The sequence below is a fragment of the Cynoglossus semilaevis genome, chromosome Z (genome assembly GCF_000523025.1).
Source record: "Cynoglossus semilaevis isolate Cse_v1.0 chromosome Z, Cse_v1.0, whole genome shotgun sequence".
NCBI classification, from domain to species: Eukaryota; Metazoa; Chordata; class Actinopteri; order Pleuronectiformes; family Cynoglossidae; genus Cynoglossus; species Cynoglossus semilaevis.
In genome coordinates, this window is record NC_024328.1 from 10849788 (window position 1) to 10864918 (window position 15131).

The window sequence follows — 15131 nt, forward strand, 5'->3', positions numbered from 1 at the left end:
TCACAAGAGCACACTTACTTCTCATAGTGTGCAGTCAACCCTATGAGCACTACTTTCTTTTCCTTAACCTGTTATTATAAACTCTCAACATACTTTTGGAGAGTTGAAACTTCTGATTGCAGTAAGAAAATTCTTGGCATGTTTGTCATGTATTTACAGCTCATTTTCATCCTAATGTCCTTGTGCTAATGCTAATAAGCCTTTCTTCACATCTTGTGATGGAATGTAAACCTTTAAAAAATGTATAAAATAATTAATCAGTCATGTTATATCAGGGCTGCTCTAGTTGGCAGTATGCTTCATGGTGGCACAGCACATCAAATATTAAGTACGACTGTCGGGCTTGATGTTCTGCAGAGATCTGGTTTAGCAGGTCCAATACAGGAATGATGTCTCGGATGACAGGGACAATTATTCCCTCCTTACCCCAACTCCCTTCTTTAAGCTGGTGTCTAAGTGTGTTCTACCTTCATCTTTTGTAATAGGGCAAATACCTGGACTGCAGGAAAACCATACTGGTATTATCCAAAGAAAAAGACTGTAGAGACATTTGGTGACAAAATTACTAAAACTTAACGCCTCCCAAGGGAATAAGAAAGATCATTCGATCATGTCCTGGTCTGGCCGTCATGTAAAAACAAATCTGTGTAAATGTGAGAAAATGTAATTTGGGCCAGAATGACTTCAAGGAAAACACCATACTTCTTCAGCTGACTTATTTTAACTTGTAGCCATGATCAAAAATAATACCACTGATCTATTCCCCTTTTCCCTCCACATATTAGTCCCTACATCATTGAACCACTAAGTACAGACGCTGATAGAAAGACCTTAAACTACTGTTGGTTACAGTTAGATACAATCATCTCATTGTTACTTTCCATCTTCTAACAATGTCTATGAGCGGATGATTCTATAATGATTCCATTTATCACAAGATATGAATAGCCAACCATAATAGAGGTCAGCAGGGAAACTGTGAAATGGTTTTAGTCATGACCCAGCAGCTGCCGCAGACCTGAGTCATAGCCTGAGTCTACTGATAGCCCTTTCCGGGGGTAGGAAGTTATGGACCAGCAGATGTCTCGACAAAAGAAAGAAAGAAAGACCCCATACGAGCGTTCCACTTCTGCACTTTAGCGCTCACTTTTCACTGCTGGAAACTGCTTTTGTTTCACTGCCTTGTTAGAGTAATTGATTGACTAACAGCTGAATGTGATGCATTTATTATCATAAGTGTCTGAAAATGTATTTGCCTTAACACGCCTTACACCTAAACTAACCTAATTTCTTAGCCTTTTTTGAAGCATTTTTTAAAAAAACACAAGACTCTTATGACATGAACTTGATATGTTGACATTAACTTGATATGTAAGAAATTGCACAACAAATTAGCACATAAATTTGCTTTACTTTATTTTGCATTACACAGAATGCCCTCCCACCCCCCACCCCCCTTCCCTCTTCCATCATAGGAAAGACATTTTGGCAAGTCAAGTCAATCTGACTGGGTGTGGGAGGTTAACGCATGCAACGTGATTATAGCCCTTCATTAGCAGCATGCCTCCTAGCCCTTGGCGAAGTTGCAGCTGTGACCATGAGTTGCCCCCCCTCTTCACCCTGCACCACCCGCCCCTTCTTTTTAACCCCCATTATGTGCAGGCTACATCCGTCTTCAGCTTTGCTGTGAAATTGCAAGCGCTTCTATGATTAGTGGTCAAGTTCATGTGTGGATGAATTATAGTTTATGTAGCATCATCATCACCCAGAGAGACGTCTCCATTGCTGACGGCTGACTTGTGTTATCTCTGCCCATAACGTCCCAACTCCATCCCCCCACCCCCCCACCCCTTCTCGGATCTGTGGCTTTTTTAGTCAAGAAGACTGAAGGAAGGAGCTTAATTTTTTATTTATTTTTTTAGAACTACACTGTCACTTTAGTAAGACTCAAAAAAAAAAATCTGAAAATGTCACGTATAGACCTACTCTGCCTTTCTGCTGACTCTCTCTCCCTCTCTCTCTTTTCATGTAACCAGATGGAGAAACTAAACATGCTGTTGGCTTAGAGGAGCAGAGCATGTCAGTGAGGCTTAGGAGACATAAGTGTGATGGGGACAGTTGCTGATTTGAGAGGGATTTTGTAATCTGCAGTCTATTTTGGAAGTCTTTTTTCAACCCAGTAAACTTTAGTATCTCACTAGTATTTGTTCCATGTGTGTTTGTGTACTATACCAATATAAAAGGATAACTAAAGCTGGATAACTTCTGATAACTGTTGTATGTAAAATCTACCAGCATCCCCCTTCCTCCCCCCTCATTCCCATGGAAACTAGGCCTCTCCCCACACTCTCTGCATCCCTAGTTCTGTGACTGGACAGCCTGCATTGGGTCAAGTGGAGATTTGCCTGTGATGACTCTGGGGGAGATTGTCGTTTCATTCTCACAGCAGAGAATCAGGCTAAATGTGACTTATTTTAGTCTGTGTCTCAGCTAGGTGGAAATATTCAGAGCAGGATACCCCATTTTGGAGTAATTTTAAATCCAAAGCAACAAAGAGAACGCGGGCCAACAAATTACGGTAGTAAGGTAGATGATGTGAATGGTTTGTCACATTTCATGAGAGAACATTGTTTCTGGTGTTGGAAAAATAATAAAACAAGAGCTTTAGTCTGCACCCAGTCCACATCACCACGTCTTTCCTACGTATGACACAAAGCTAGGGGTCAAACTCAACAACTCTCCAATTAAACTGTGTCTTGGAGGATGCTCTTCCAGTCAATGCTGTGCCTCTTTAGTATTTCTTTTTTAACCCCCATTGTGTCTCTCGTACGCAGTGAACCAGATGTACAATGCTTGAAACCCAGGGGGCCGTGAACCTAAGGATAATTGCATTGCTGATATTGACCCATAGGGTGAATGAGAAAATAGTGTAATAACCAGGTAATGAGTGTAGTGCACATGCCCCTTCCTGGGTTTATTGACATTTTGAGTACATGATTGCTGTCCAATGGTGTACTCTTCTGTGTTGAAAAGGTGAGACCCTGCCACTGAATTTATGTTGATCAATTCAAAGCAGACCAGCTAAACGTGATGTTGATTGGTTAGATTCCAAAGGTATCTAGGTAGATACTGTCAAGACAGCCCAAAATCTGTTAAATCCCTAAACTACAATTAAGTATTTTCACCTTCACTGTGAATCTTCAACCCTGTCAGCTGAGTTATTTCGGTCGGTGACAACTTCTACCAACACCTAAGAGAGCCACAGTGATCGCTTTAATGCATTATTTTAAATTAAATCAACATTTTAACACAGTTCATTGACTTTAATTGATGACTTGTGGTAAAACAAATGATTGTTGTCAGTCATAGAAATTTACTAAACACTATGCAGACTTTTGAAACTACTACTACTACAAATACAAGTTTAATATGGGCCGTAGAAAGCACTGCATGTAATCATCGTCTTCATTCAAAAATGGTAGTTTGTAATTCCAGTTGATGCTCTTATCTGAACAATGATGTGCTATTGCTTGTTATACCTCTAGTATTTTGTATTTAAATGTACATATGTATGCAAGACACAAGAGTGATGATGTACAAAGTGAAGCTAAGTTTTTAGCATGAACTTATTGTTGGCAGACTTTCAATGGAATGAATAATCCTAGACTCTAAAAGCCACTGGGCTGCTTCCACCATGTGTGAACACCAGTGATGATGTACGTCATCTACAGTGTCAGTGCGCATTAGGCAAAGAAGAGGACGAGATAAAACACAAGGGAAATGACTCAGGGGCCATGATGCATGTTCGCTTCATGTGGGCTGTTACGTGGCTTAGTTCCACTGTTCTCTGTTTCATTTTGGCTTGATCTGTTTCACTAGTAAAGATCCACTTGATGAGAGACGTTAGATGTCTTACTAATTCTCAAGTCTTGGCTGAGACACTCGAGACGTTAGGAAATGAGGAAACGGATGTCTCTGACATGCTGTTTTATTTCTATAATATGACCTGAAAAGCCTCGCTCATCTTTGTCCAATAACAGTTTTAATAATTGTTTTTTCCCCCTTTTCTACAGCCTTTGTATCTAATTTGTGTTGCTAATTAAACTATGGTATTCAATTGGTCTTAGGAAATTAGCTTTAAATGTCATTATTGGAGAAGCTGAGGCTGTTTACTAAATTTATTGTTGGACACAGTGGTCCTCAGACTATGGTGCATGTACTACTGGTGGTACGTGGGCTTCCTTCAGTGCCAGTTTTGCTACTCGGAGGCAGTGCCGCTTCTTTTTACAACATGGCTATGGCTGGGCTCACAAACTCAATTTTAAAAATGATCATTTCTGGGGCATACATCCGCAACAGAGGATCTTTGAGTAAAGCTGGTCTGAGGGGCCGTGGGTCTACAAGAAAACGCTGCTTCATCCACAAAAAATAATGCCTGCAGACCAAATTTATGAAATCCAAACGTACTGTATACATGAGTACAGTTACTTGATACGAGTATTTCTACATCACCTCTACGTAACCAGAATCAGACTGAAGATAGATTCATGTTTATATTTACCACTAAAGATCACATCAAAATAATTACAACTGGGAATTGATACCTTTATAAATGTGCCCTAGGTTATTGTCCAGTCGATATAGCCCATCAAGTTACAAAGTCCGAAGCTGAGCCTGGGAAGCTTGGGTCACTATTGCATAGTAGAGTAATACATTATTCAATATTGATGGAAACACTACTTGAAACATATTTTACTTTTACACCAATTTGTGGCCATCAGTAGCCTGACAGTTCAGCCAGGGTCAATAACATCCCCGTTCCCCAAGGCCAAGACCTCGATCAACATTCAATTTAAATTTTTATATATATATTTTATTTTCTCTCCTGCAAGCAACTGCTATGTAATGTGCAAAGCATTGTATAAACTATAATTTTTAGGCTCATGCTAAGGATTCTCCTCGTGTAGTTGGGAATGTATTCCATGAAGCGCAGAAGTTTTTGGAGTTTACCCGGGTACATCTCACGAGAAACTGAAAAACTTTTTACTCAGACTGAATGGTTCCAATTACACTCCAGCTGAGATTCTAATTCATTTTGTAACTGTTCTATTTTTGGTTATGCTCTTATGGTGAAATCATGCAAAGACAGGGAAGTGACTGTTCCAGTGGGGAAGGAAACTTAAAACAGAATATTTGCTTTTTCCTGAAATCTTAGTCAACATTTCTTACACTGTTTGTGTTAAAATAGTGGAGGATTAACCCTACAAACCTTGCTTTTGGTCTGAGAACAAATTTTATTAAAAGATTGATCCAGGACTTTGATACTGTTTAACTAAAGCAGGTACCAACAGTCGTTGGAGCGTTTTAAAGAACAGGAAGGGGGATTTTAGCAGTTGAAAGAGAACATCTTTGAAAACAGGATATTTGCAAATGATTAATGCTGGGATTAAACATTTCAAAGTTTTTACTGACTCCTTTTCTTATCTCGTTGTCTCCTTTTCTACTACTTCTATGGTACATCCTTATTGAAAACTAAAGTATCAAGTAATCGTCCGTATTTTCTTGGTACATTCAAGCAAAGTGTTGAATGTACAACATTCACCAAGTCTTGACATTAGTACGGTAATAGGTACTGCCTAATAATAACAATAATAAGTCTGCCACTGCAATGTAATGCAAGGATAGATAATTTAGGACGTACTTTATTGAATGTACCAGAGATTCTAATTACTTTACTTACCATTTGAGTATCATCGCAAGTGTAACTAATTCAAAAACCACAGTAACAGTACAGTTTTTGACCCTCTTGTTGACTAATTTTATTTTTAGAACATTCTCCGCAGACACCTTGTGTAGGCTATGGAGGCTACCAGGTGCCCCCCCGCGCACCGTGTTGATATACCTGTATTGAACATGGCACAGTGGCACACTCTTAGCATCAAATCCCAGGATTTACGTGTGTTTTTGTGCATCCAAAATGCAACCTAGACTGAACGACATGCATCACTCTGCAAAAGTGTGTCGTGTTATCTCAGATGGTGATATGAGATGGGCTAGGTGGCGTTTATGGATCAATAAAACAGTAAAGGTTATGGTTTGGTGAAAGATTTTCTAACCTCCTTGTGTCAAGTTACGAGTTAAGTCCTCTCACTTGTACTCTTTATAATCTTGGGTGCACCAGATCTCTTATCTTTGTTTTTCTTATGACCTGCCAAAACATAGTTGGGTTTAATGAATACTCTTGCAGTGTTTCCTTTTTGCATGCAAATAAATCATTTGCGTAGATTAGATATGAATAGGTTACGCAAAAGTTTAAAACATTTTTTTCCAGGACTGCAGAGGTTCTGAACAATAAAAGGCTGTTGAACTGTAATAGTACGTTGGTCAAGGCATGTAGTAAAGACAAATGTCCAAACGGTTGTGATGTTGTCATTGGAATAGCCCACTCTCATTGGGCTGATGAGTCACTGCGGTTGAACATTGAAGATTTCAAACTGTATTTCGAGCATTTTGTTTGGGCAGAACAATTTTGGGCAGATACTCCAGGACGCCCCTGCAGTTAGTCGTCAGAGGTGTGACTCAGATCGGTTATTCTCGGTGTGGGGCGATCTGGAAAAGTGTGACAAAGGTGGACGAGCAACTCAAATAAAATAAAAATATTTTTGACATAAAACTCGACATATGTGCCTGTTGGCTTTTGTTTTGTGAGTCATCCACGAGGAGGTGGTTCTTGGCCCAGTCCTGTGTTTTTTAAATAATGGACTATTACAGAGTTGGGCCTACAAAGGTTCAGCAAAATGCCCCTTGACTTATATAAATACAACCCACATCTTAGATGTACGCCATTGAAGAAAATAGGTCTTTCAAATTAATCACAGTGCAGTTGTGGATTTATCACGAATAATCATAATTAATCGCGATATGACAAAGATAATATAGCTGCAATTGAAAGACAGCAGCAGTAGAATTATTAATATTTTAAAAAATCAGGTCTTGTCTTAGTATTTTAGTACTTTACTCATTACTCAGAATTGTTTTCACTAATGGAGTAGAAACCTGTCAGATTTAATTATGCGGTTGCTTCGAGGTTATGTTGCTATTAAGTGCTGGGAAGAAAATATTTATAACAACAAATACAAAGTTGTCCCATTTTATTGCATCATCTGATATTAAGATTGGAATTAGAACAAAAGCTAATTTAACTTGGATTTTTTTTTTTTTTTTTTAATTTTTGGAAAAATACTCAAGTTGTGGGGACACATTTTATTGAATGACGCTGATTGAGGGTTTGGAGTTAGGATTAGAAAGAGGTCAGATTAGTGTAAGGGTGAGGATTACGATTGTAATAGTAAGGCTAGGATAAGGAGCTAGAAAATGCATTCTGTCTGTGTTTCCAATAAACTAAAACACATATAAATAATATACACAGTATGTGTGTGTGTGTGTGTTTGTGGGAGAGAGAGCTAGAGAGAGAGAGAAACACGTCTGATTAGTGTCACAATACTTCTCATAGTATTGCTGCTCCAAAGTTTTCAAAACTCACTTTAGATCGAATCGTAAGTTTCCTCTCTCCCTCTTTTTGTGTGCATGCCTGTCTGTGTGAGTGTGTGTGCGCACGTATGTGTGCGTGTGCGTTCTTTGCTCTGTGAAAATGAGTCACTGCTATAAAAATCCACACTACGCCACCCTGGCAGGATAATCAGGACATAACGTTGAGCTTCTTTCTATCTCACTGGATTAGTTTATTTCCACCCTGCGATCATTTCTGTACATTACATAATTTGCTTGACTCTTTTTTTCTTTTTTTTTTTTTTTAAATAAACCATAGAACCTGATTGGAAGTAAATCCTCTGTCAGCGAGACATGTCAAATACCCTCCCTGGTCATTAACACTTACTCTGGGAATAATCTGGTTGTAAATCTGTCGGCGTCATTACAGTAAATGTGGTTATTCTGACCACTAGGGTTCAGATCATTTCATGATCTTTGACATTTACAAACCTGCTGGATTCACAGGAATTCAAAGGATGCTGGACAGAAAATATTAGAGTACTCGACAGTAATCTGTTACTCAGTTCAGAAGCCTGCAGCAGTTTGCTTTGTTATTCTTGCAGGAGGATGGGTGCAGGGAAACTTGGTTAAACTTCTCTGATATCACACCAAGTCCATAATAACCAATCCCTCAGAGGGGCTTTTCTACTTCTGGACACTTGTGCCTGAGATGCAAGACAGATTTAACGTAGTGCATCCGGCCAACTGACTGGTTGTGTGTCATGTTTCGTGAATCATCCGTCACATTTTCGTATGATTCATGTTACTCTGTTGCTGGTAGTGGTGAGTAGGAGTTTGATTTTTGGATGAAAGTCAGTGGCCAGCAGTCATGTCATTGAACATCAGGAATAGTATAGTCTTTGTTACTGAACCAACACGTTAACATACGTATATCGTACCTTCAGATCAGACCACGTTACCTTTGAATGCTTTTCTTGAATATCTATTAAAAAATTCCATCATTTGAATTAGTCATTAATATAAACAGGTGTGAACACACATAAACCTGCCTGCTGTTATACTGTATGTCTCTAGGTTGCAGCAATATAGCTGGCAAAAAAAGATTTTGCCATAGATAGGCAATTGTGATTAGTTACAATCACAATTAATCATGATTAATTGTTATTAATCAACAGCTACCCAGTGAATAGTCAGTCAATAGAAAATATATTTTTTTTAATTATTTAATCATTTAACAGCCCAAATAAAATAAACAAAGGTATCTATATATCTACACACAAACGTTTGACATAGATAATTGTTATACCCTCAAAGATGTTGTTGATGTCTTATGACATACAGTATTTTTGATGACATACTATTCTTCTTACTGTATGATTTACTATGACTATAACTGTACTATTTCTATTTATTTATTATGTATGTATTTTGTATGTTTACAGTAGCTTGAGTGTTGATTTACTCTCTCAAATTCTAAGTCGCTTTGGATAAAAGTGTCTGTTAAGTCATTGTTTCCCAAAGACTGGGTTGCGACCTTCAGGTGGGTGACTTTTAAAATATGGGTCCCCAGAAAAAAAGTTTGTTAAACACCGTGCTAAATGTATTGTAATGTAATATTTACAACAACACATGATCTGTAAGTCATGTGCTCAAACAAGGCTTCCACATGAACAAAAGCTGCAAAATTGGAACAAAAAAAACTGAACATTAAAATGTTGCTACAAGACATATTTCAGTAAAATATACAACAACAACAACAACACTGTTTCACTAGTGGAAGTGGAGAGGAGGAGGAGGAGGAGGAGGAAGAGGAAGAGGAAGAATATACTGTAGGCACAACTTGTGCAGCCACAACTTTCCCAGAGGCTTCAACAAGCGTCAGGTTGTGTTGTAAATCATTCAGTGACACTCAAAGGGGGCACAATACGTTTTTATCCCTCTGCTCTCAACAGTCCATTTTCTGCTTCTTGTATTATTGAGAACTATTTCTCTGAGAGCCCCATTATGCTGTGCGCTTGGGTTCAAAGAACAGAAGTTGGAGGTTGATTTTGGAGGAAAGGAAGACAAAGGAGTGCCAAAGTACAAGGAGACACATGAGTGGGTTGATCACAGGAGTTTTGGGCCTGGACTCTATAGCAGTGGCGTCGACACTGCCGATACTGTTCTGCCTACTAGTGTTAATGATTGGAGGCGCAGTCGCTGCTGCCACTCCACTATCAGAAGCACTTGTTCAGATGTAATCTTTCTCGTTTGAACTTGAGTGACACTTCATGTGGGAGAATATGGTATCTGTTTGCTTCGTCGGCTTGTCCTTGGCGTCCATGAACTCTTTGTGGAAAAAAAAACGGGGTGTCAGACATATGGCATGCGGCCGCGTTCCATCTGGTCCACTTGAACTTGAAATTTGAAAGTAAAACAAATGCACAGACTCTATATGTTTGACATGATTTGTCAAATTATATTTCATTAGATATGAAGATTTTTTGAAATAAACATGTAATTATTTCCATGAAAACAAAGGAGGAAAACATTGACTTATTCTTATATTTTCCACCTGACTCAAATCAAGCTAAATGTGGCACTTGAACCAAAATTAGTTTGACACCCCTGGTCTGAAAGGTTTGTTGGACAAAGTCATGTTGGTTTGGCTGTTAATCCCACGGACAAATGTAAGAAAAGATACATTTATTTTACTCACTTATTTAAAGAGCTCAAGAATTAAGGAAGTATTTTCCTTGTGGACCAACATGTTTTTTCCTCACACTAATACTGTTATTTCCATGACAGCTCATGGAAAATCTTAGGTTGTAATTTTTTTTTTTTTTTGGTTCTGGTAATACAAAATAAATAAACCAAATTGTTGTTGGAGATTATCAGCTGACATCACCAAGGGTTTTTATTGGCTGTTAAGTAGACCCACCTTTTGCTATCAGGGGCAAGCATGGAGGCATTTACCTCCGTTGGCACTAGACAGATGTCACCCTCCCGTTTGCTTGCCACGTGTTTTATTAGCTGCAGCGACCCATTATGTCGTAAAGTATCTTTGATTTTCCTATAAAAAACTGACCGGTGGCTTCTGATATACAGTATCTGAGCTGCTAATACTGAGCATTTAAGACTCTCGTCAGTAATGGTTGTTGTAACATTTACTAATGTGTCATCTGTGTCTAAATTATGTCTTATTTTGATTTATTTTAATACTAATAATAATAGCTAAAGTTAAGTTAAAAATTGAATTAATGGGCATGTGATTCAAATTTCAGGAATTCCTGCTTAAATTTTGTCTCCTGGACTTTAATTGATAGAAGTTCAGATTTTTTCTTAGTGAATGCTTTGTTGAAGGTCTTTAAAATATTTCTGTTTATCATCAGCAGCAGAGTTTTCAAATATCTTTAACCACAGCTATTCATTATTTTCCTTTATGCCAGGTTTTCGACTTGTGAACACAGTGGACTAAATGTTATCTGTGGCCTAAACTGAGAAGACGAAAGAGGAAAAGTGGCCGAGGACAGAGGTCGACCTGACACGCCTTTAACAATCCTTACAAGTAGGTTTCACTTTTGTTTTATTCAAACATATGTTTTATTGTACTGTCAACTCTCTTCTCTGCTCTGGTCTTACACAAATAGCCAGAATCTAAGAATATAATCAACTAATGATAGATTTCTTTAACATCATGTCAATTCCTCTCTGTGGTTGTCGCTGCAACATGTTAGAATCTAGAACTAGATACTGCCCTTGATGTTATTTTTATTTATATTTGTTATGTTATTTCTGTACTTCCTACTTTTCCTTTATTTATACTTTTAATTTACATGAATGTTCTACAGATGCCAAGATTAAAACGTTTTTCCGGTTTAAAGTCGCCCTGACCCTCAATAAATCCCTCTGTCTACATCATACGTGTCAAACTCAAGGCCAGGGGGCCAAATGCGGCCCGCCAAGCCGTTTTGTGTGGCCCGCGGGTGCTTGTTAGTCTGTTATGGAGTAGTTACATCTATACCAGCGGTCCACAATCCTTTTTGTTCCAAGGACTGGTCAGCTAGTACCACCCGTTAGTACAGACCAGTAGTAAGGTACAAAGCATTACATTTTCAAAATAAAACATCTTTTATTCTGATAGTATCAGAGTTCGAATGACTTATTAATTTAAAATTAAATTATTTTTATCTTTAAATGGATATGACTTTTTCTTAATGAAGTAAATTAGTAAAAATTAAGTACAGTTTTTAATTGTGTCCCACTGCGGCCCGGTACCAAATGACCTATGGACTGGTACAGTTTTCCATTTATAACCGGCCCTTCAAGGGGAACTGTATTGCTGATGTGGCCCCCGGTGAAAATGAGTTTGACACCCCTGGTCTACATCAACACAATCATAACAGTCAGCTGAACCTCAGATAGACATACAGACAGATAGATAGATACTATAGATACATACAGTAGATAGATAGATAGATGGATAGATAGAAAGAACCTAATCCCTCGGGAGTTCCCTAAATTTAGAGGCAGGTTTGTCAGAATTTGCTGGCATACGAGGTGAACAATGTGGGTCACTTGTGGGTCAGCATTATGATTAAGACCAAACAAGATTTTTAATTAAATTATGTGTGAACTATTTTTTCCTGCAAATTATACAACTGAGAAAAGATATTTACCTCATTCGCACTCACTGAGGGAATTGGTTTTCCAACCTTTTGGTCTGTGTATTCTTCTGGCAGGAGTCTGTGGTTGGACTCTCAGACATGCAAACATCAGACCTTCATGTTTAGATTTTCCATTGATAAGAAACTTAAGTCTTCATCGCCATACAACCCTCTATTGTGCATTTTAAATAGGCCTCTATATTATTCATAACAAGCTGACCCATTTACTATCTCACAGGAGCCTCACACGCATCATCACGTCACACATTCTGATACTGTTCACTTCCGGGACTTGGTATTGTAGCATGATGTAAGATCAAACTACCATGAACTTAAATCATGTCCTAACATACCATATCAAACATAACATCAAAACAACTCAGATGTAGAGTGCTGTGAAGAATGCTAACATTATGGCTATAAAGATGGCTAACACATCAACTACGCACATGCTGCACTTTGACAGACTTTAAATACATTTTCACAGTAGTGAACAGAACTTTCAAAAACACAAATCATTTTTCCCTTCTTAAGAGATGGCAGTCAATCCTAACAAAACGTAGCGGCAGTGAAAATAAACAGAGTAAAAAAAATGTATGGGCTTAAAGTCAACATGGATGAATTGTATTTTTTTTTTTTTTTTGACAGTGCAAAGAAGATTAAGGTCTGAGGGTTCAACCACCCAACAGCTTAAACTTAACATTTGTCTGTGCTGATTTGAATTCATGCTGTATATATGTGTATATATGTACATATATGTGTATATATGTACATATATGTGTATATATGTATGCATCTACATATATATGTATATAGGTATGTATGTATATATGTACATATGTGTATATATATATTATACATATTATATACATATTATATATATATATAATATGTATACATATATTTATACCTATATGTATATATTTGTGTCTGTATATGTATACATATTTATGAATACATATTACATATATTTTTATTATTATTATTTTAACAATCCCATTAATATTTTGGGACCCCATCAATGTGGTATCCTAATGTTTGTGTGTAGATATATATAGATAGTTTAGTTTTTTGGGGGAGGGGGGCTGTTAAATTATTAAATACTTTTAAATGCATACTTATAAACTTTTATATACTTATAAAAAAAGTATATGACTATTCACTGGGTAGCTGTTGATTAATGACAATTAATCATTATTAATTGTGATTGTAACTAATCACAATTGCCTATATATGGCAAAATCTTTTTTTACCAGCTATATTGCTGGTATGTACAGTATGTGTTGACATGTACTGTAGATGTTTATATTAATGACTAATAATGGAATTTTTAATAGAAATTCAAGTATTTAAAAGGTCTGATCTGAAGTTGAAGCCATGCTCAACACACACTGAAGACTGAGATGATATTTTGGTAAAACCAAAACATAATTTTAATCTAGTCGTAAAAGGTGTCTTCAGATTATAATACTCAACTAATCTTCATCACATTCTGCTTCTCGACTGTCCATCTTTTCTGATGGGTCTGAAATCGGGACTATTTCCATATATAATTAGCAAAGAACGTAAATGCTTTAGTAAAAACAGACTTGGTCCTCCAGCCTGTTGGATTTGTTCCTACAACGACATGTTTGGTCATCAATTAGCCATAACAACCCCCAGGGTGGGGAGGGTGCTCGTTTCTGTGTCTTGTACATGCACGACAAAGTCGGACGTGCACGTGACCGCGTCTGCATATGTAATTCAGCCTAGATTAACAAATCTGAATAATCTCCCTGGTACCATTTGCTCTCCTCGTTTATAATTTAGTCCACGCTGACCTATACACACGCACCACATATTCTTCCTGAGACACCAGAGCATGACATGCATGCTAGGCTTGTGGTATTGCTGAAGACACACACACACAAACACACACACACACATACATAGATACACACGTAATCTCTGCAAGCCATTTGCTTTAATCAGCTTTCTCCACACAATACCAATCATGGACACACAGACAGTAAAAAGTTACAAGCTTTCATCTACACACACACTGACCAAGACCAGGTTAGCCCAAAACCCAAAGCCTAAACCCAAAGCTCTAAGCTCAGTTAAGATCTTATTTTATAATAACTGTTTTCTGCGTTCAGTGACTCAGAAATGAATTTCTGACCTAGAAGTTTTATCTCATTTACGCACAAATCCTCCTCCTCCACTTCCTCCCCTGAGGTATTCTGACTGTAGTAACAGTTTCACAAAGTCTCTCTTGTTAAAACCTGTTGTCCCTCCATTGCATCACTTTCCATGTTAAGTCACAGGAGGAAGAATTAAAAAGTGGAAAAGGAATGTGGGAGATGTGGAATCTCAGGAGTCGTGACGTGACTTGGTGTTTGGTTTAGTCAAACATTCACACACACACACACACACACAGGCGCACGCAGCAGCTCTTCATCGTTGTGGTTAACGTCTGCTTTCACAGGTTTGTCACATGTTCTCGTGTCAGTTTTTATCCCTGTCTGCTGTCATTTCTGTGCATGTTCTAAAATGTGTTTTTTTTTTTTAAAACCTTTTTCTCTGCCTTGAGACATGGGTCTGAGCCCCAGTGGAACAGGTTTATTAACTAGGAAAAATGAAAGACAGACAGAATGGAGGCGACTGATGCAACCAGGAGAAACACACACACACACACGTCTTGTGATACTAATACTCACATTAACATATAGTTTAGAGTGTAGATAAATACCACAGTCATAAGTTCAACTTCTTATTTTTTGGTATTTTAATTCTTATTAATTTAATTCTAATTCTTCTTCTTCACAGAGGAACCACATACTTGGCGCCTCCTAGGGGCAGCAGGTCAGATATTAACATAAGATTTCCCCTTTTATAAAATAAAAAAAGTTTATAAAAAGTTTATAAAATAAAAAAAAAATGCTATATGCGGAACATTATGTTGTTTACATTCACCAGACATTGGAATTGGTG

At 37.7% G+C, this 15131-nt stretch overlaps 1 protein-coding gene across 8 annotated transcripts in view; it reads left to right on the top strand.

Moving 5' to 3' along the window:
- Positions 1-15131, top strand: part of taok3a (TAO kinase 3a) — a 55865-nt gene that overhangs the window by 3559 nt on the left and 37175 nt on the right. For 5 of the 8 annotated variants that reach the window (XM_008336260.3, XM_025053063.1, XM_025053061.1 and 2 more), the window contains one exon: positions 10941-11059. The gene's annotated coding sequence lies outside the window, so the exon portion shown is untranslated. Of the gene's footprint in view, positions 1-10940; positions 11060-14966; positions 15003-15131 lie in introns of all 8 variants that reach the window. The other 3 variants (XM_025053066.1, XM_025053064.1, XM_025053065.1) reach the window with 1 other exon arrangement.